At 35.2% G+C, this 4,636-nt stretch overlaps 1 protein-coding gene and 1 long non-coding RNA gene across 3 annotated transcripts in view; one reads left to right on the top strand and one right to left on the bottom strand.

The window, feature by feature from the left end:
• Positions 1-4,636, bottom strand: part of si:ch73-383l1.1 (receptor tyrosine-protein kinase erbB-4) — a 439,732-nt gene that overhangs the window by 188,036 nt on the left and 247,060 nt on the right. The gene's annotated exons all lie outside the window — the stretch shown is intronic.
• The window catches only part of LOC112156665, a 21,009-nt gene continuing 20,137 nt past the window's right edge, over positions 3,765-4,636 (top strand). For both annotated transcript variants that reach the window (XR_004949329.1, XR_004949327.1), the window contains exon 1: positions 3,765-3,982. This is a non-coding gene — a long non-coding RNA (uncharacterized LOC112156665). The remainder of the gene's footprint in view (positions 3,983-4,636) is intronic.

Here is a 4,636-nt window from a genome sequence, read left to right as displayed (position 1 = left end):
ATTTTTAAATAATAAAACTACCTAAATCAAACAATAAATATTGACCATGACATAAAATTTTAATTTTGGTTGCGTTAGGACTCTCCAAAAAAGTCAAATTTCTTATGAAAACCATCCAAGTATGTAATATTATTATAATAATTTACAAACCTTACTCTTTGGGTTAACTTACACAAGTTTTATAACAGTGAAGTTCTGAATAACACAAGTTTGCTGGTACAAAAAGTTTTAGAAAATTGAAGGTAAAACTCCTAATTTGTGGTGTTGACTTTCATAACTCCTTTTTTCAGCATGTCCACTTATACCTGTAGAGTTTATTTCTAATCAAAAGGTTTAATCCTCTTTCTTTAGTGCATTATTACAAACTTCATCTACCTCTCGCCGTTTCCATGACGCCGTCGCTTTGATCAGGTTAAGCCGATTTGGACAAAGATCAGCAAACACCGCTAAAAACACCAGATTTGTAGACTTTTAAACTAATGAGACATTGGCGGCACTAACAAGGAATAAACCGTTTGATTGCCGGAGATAACGACGCAACTCACTGGCTATCGCGACGGCTAACGCTAAATCTCAATTTGCAGCTGCGAGATAGCGAGACAGGAATCCCGCAGAAAAAAAACAGTTTGATATCTCTGGATAAGACAAGAGCTGAGCTACAATCTGCACCCAGCAGGCCCGAGGACAGCAGGAGCTGCTCTGAAGAGCCGTGCAGCTGTACGTTTTAGAAGATCAAAAGGCAGGGAGGTGCGGTTAGCTGAGGCGCGCGCTAGCATGATAAGAGGAGCGAGGGCGGAGCACGGAAGAGATATATGTTAAAGCATAATTAATAGCGCACCTGTTTGTGTCATACGGATGAGTTAAAGTGTAAATGAGGTAGAAAAGGAATCGCCGGAGGAGGGAAGAAAAAGGAGCTGCTACGTGTCGGGGGAGGCAAAGACCAAAAGTGGAGGGAAAATGGGAGGAAGAAACGGTGACTTTAAGCTTATAAAAGAAGGGATGAAATATATTTTATGGTCATTATGGCTCATTAACATGCAGATGAAAGACTCTACAAGTCAGTCAAGGAGAGTGGAGCAGCACATTAAAAGAAGGGCTAAAGAACTTTTACCAGTTTGTTCTGACTGAAGCTCAATCATTCAGTCTAATGAAAGAGATGCACTAAAAAGTCTTAAATTTCTATTTTTAAAAATGACACCGTCTCATATCTAAATTTATTTTGGTTGTACTTACTGAAATCAATATGATTTTGAGAGGTAAATGGAACTTTATCAAAATGTTTGGTTGGATGATATTATGAGAACGCTAATGCAGCTAACGTACAGCTATGGAACTACACTTGTTTTCACGTTTTACTAATAAAGCTAGGAGTTAGCGTCGTGAAAGTAATACATGTTTTAGTGGTACCAGTCTATTTTATTAAGCATTGCAAATAAAGTTTTACAGCTATTGTGAATATGCTAACGTGGCTAACATGTAGCGGTGTTGGAAAGCTAGGTGTTAGCTTAGTCAAGGTAATATTTGTTTTAGTGGACGGCACACTTTATTTCTTTACGTGTTTCTAACAAGTTTGTGAGTTAGAAATTTCACAGTAACATTAGTTTTAGTGGTATCAGTCTGTCTTTTATGTTTTGCAAACAACACACTTTATCATATATACAAATGCTAACACAGCTAATGCTCCTAACGTAGTTAACATTTAGCATAGTGGTTTTGGACTTCTTTTTTTATGTGGTACAAGCATGTTTGGGAGTTTGAAATATCACAGTGACGTTAGTTTTAAAGGTATCAGTCTGCTTTTTAAACATTTTGCTAACAATATACTTTAGCATATTTAGAAATGCTAACACAGCTAATGCTTCTAACGTCGCTAATGTGTAGTATAGTGGTATTAGACTGAGTTTTATTTTTCATTTTTTGTATGTTTTACGGGTATAAGTCTGTTTTTTTTTAAGTATTGTAAACAACATGCTTTAGCACAAAAATGCTAACACAGCTAATGCTCCTAACGTAGTTAACATTTAGCATAGCGGTTTTGGACTGCTTTTTTATGTGGTACTAGCAAGATTGGGAGTTTGAAATGTCACAGTGACGTTAGTTTTTGAGGTATCAGTCTGTTTTTTAAACAATTTGCTAACAATATACTTTAGCATATTTACAAATGCTAACACAGCTAATGCCTCTAACGTCGCTAATGTGTAGCACGCCTCTAACGTCGCTAATGTGTAGCACGCCTCTAACGTCGCTAATGTGTAGCACGCCTCTAACGTCGCTAATGTGTAGCATAGTGGTTTTGCACTGCGTTTTATTTTTAATTTTTTGTATGTTTTAGGGGTATAAGTCTGTTTTTTTAAGTTTTGTAAACAACACGCTTTAGCATATTTACAAATGCTAACACAGCTAATGCTTCAAACGTAGCTAATGTGTACCATAGTGGTATTGGACTGCGTTTTGTTTATTTTTTTATGTTTTAGGGCTATCAGTCCTTTTTTTACGTTTTGTAAACAATATGCTTTAGCATATTTACTAATACTATCAAAGCTAATGCTTGCTAACATGTAGCATGTATGCTGATAACCCTGTGTGCCATACAGCTTGAGAAATATGGTACTTATTTGAGTCAACTTTGTTTAAAATAATAAAAAAAATCCCCATTTAGGTGCTAAACACATCTCAAACACTCAAGTGCTGCATTGCATGAATAATAGAAAAAAAAATCCAAAGAAAGAAAAAAGTTTAAATAAAAACAACCAGTTTGTTTAAGATGGAAACATCTCAGGATCTGGATGGTTGTAGCCTACGGCTTTCCCAAAAGATCTATGGGGTGTGAAAAAAACATGCAGATCAGGGGGAGAAAAGGTGGAGTTCACTTCAAACAGAACCCACATCAAATAAGTGAGTGTTTTGAACCCACACACCTCTTTTCATGTTAAGAGGAGCTCCAATTCCCCTCTCTTGGAAGTTTGGAGATTTTTAACCAGCGCATTAGAGCGAAGTGAAGTCAATTTTCTCACTCTGCTTAATCAAATGTTAACTGGGTGCTTGGATAATAATGCTTTAATATTAATATTGTTATAAAACGGTAGGCCTTAAACTGTGATAACAAAATGTTTAGCAGAGATGAGGCATTTTTATGGAAAAAAAGAATGAGATAGCTCCTCATTTAGAAATTCTATTCATCTTTATGTCAGAAAAGAGGAAGTCTGGAAAACAAACGCTAAGGAACAGCAGGGGAAAAGTATAAAGGGTATTGATTTATAATAGAATCCAGTGCAAACCCAATTTCCTGAAAAACAAATGTAAATTCATTAATGGAAATAGTCTGCAGACTAAGAACCTTTCCAGAAATTGCTTGTCTCTCAACATTTTGAAGGAATTAAAAAAATCCACACTTTAATTAGCAAAATAAATTTTTTTTCTTTTAGTTTTTACATATATGGCTCCTATTTGTACCCAAATCAATCTAAAGGGACACAAAAAAGCAAATGATCATAAATGAAATATTAAAAAACATTTAGTTTTATAGGTTATATAAAAATGATGTCTCCATAGTAGAGGACATTTTTTAAACACATTTAAAAAAAACATTAATTTTATGAATTACTGTAGTTTTTGGAACATAAAGCAGGCTAAATAATTTACAATAAACAGGGAGAGAAAAGTTTATTTTAGCAATTAAGACACACAGGACTTTAGAGCGAATGAAATAAAACGATACAACCATATAATGTTATTGGACTACACTACCCAGAATACCTAGGGGGACTAGGAGGGTAGTGATTGGTCAGAGGGGTTGATGGGGAGTTATGCATGGTGTGGAGTCACATTTATTACTAGTATGTTAAGGTGGCTAATGTTAGCTGTATTGGATGTTTTTTTTCCAAATAAAATCAAACTTTATTTATAAAAGGGTTTTACTATTAAAGAAAATAACCCACCACTCTTCACCACCCCTCCTCTCCATGAACATGTTGCTAACAAGGTAGGGAGTTAGCATAGTCACAGTAATGTTTGTTTTAGCAGTATTTGTCTATGTATGAGTTACAAAGAATGTTGACAGTTACATGAACTGTAATAATGCTAACGAGGCTAATATGTAGCGGTGCCAGACTGTGTGTTTTGCATGTGTTATTAATATAGTTGGGAGTTAGCATAGTCACTGTAGCAACTGTTTTTAAGGTGCTGTTAACATGGCTGGGAGTCACTGTTATGTGTGAATATGCTAAAGTGGCTAATGTGTAGCATTTGGGGCTTTTTTTCTTTAATTTTTTTTGCGCGTTGCTAACAAGATGGGAGTTTTGGTATTGTCACAGTAACTTTTGTTTTAGCTGTATCAGTCTGTTTTTTTTTTACATTTGCAAACAAGTTTGGGAGTTATTGGGAATAAGCTAACGAGGCTAACATGTAGCGGCGTCGGACTGTTTTATTCATGTGTAGTATTACGGACTTTGTTTTTTTTAATTTTATCTTATGCATTACAACAAGATGGGGATTTGGTGTAGTCACAGTAGCTTTTATTCTAGTGGTATCAATCTGTATTTTTTTACGTTAGCAAACAAGTTTGGGAGTTGTTGTGAATAAGCTAACGAGGCTAACATGTAGCGGTATCGAACTGTTTTTTTTCTACGTGTTGCAA

This window comes from Oryzias melastigma, linkage group LG2 (genome assembly GCF_002922805.2).
Source record: "Oryzias melastigma strain HK-1 linkage group LG2, ASM292280v2, whole genome shotgun sequence".
In the NCBI taxonomy this organism is placed as follows: domain Eukaryota; kingdom Metazoa; phylum Chordata; class Actinopteri; order Beloniformes; family Adrianichthyidae; genus Oryzias; species Oryzias melastigma.
The sequence above is the reverse complement of the archived record's forward strand: the minus strand, read 5'-3'. Positions and strand labels throughout refer to the sequence as shown.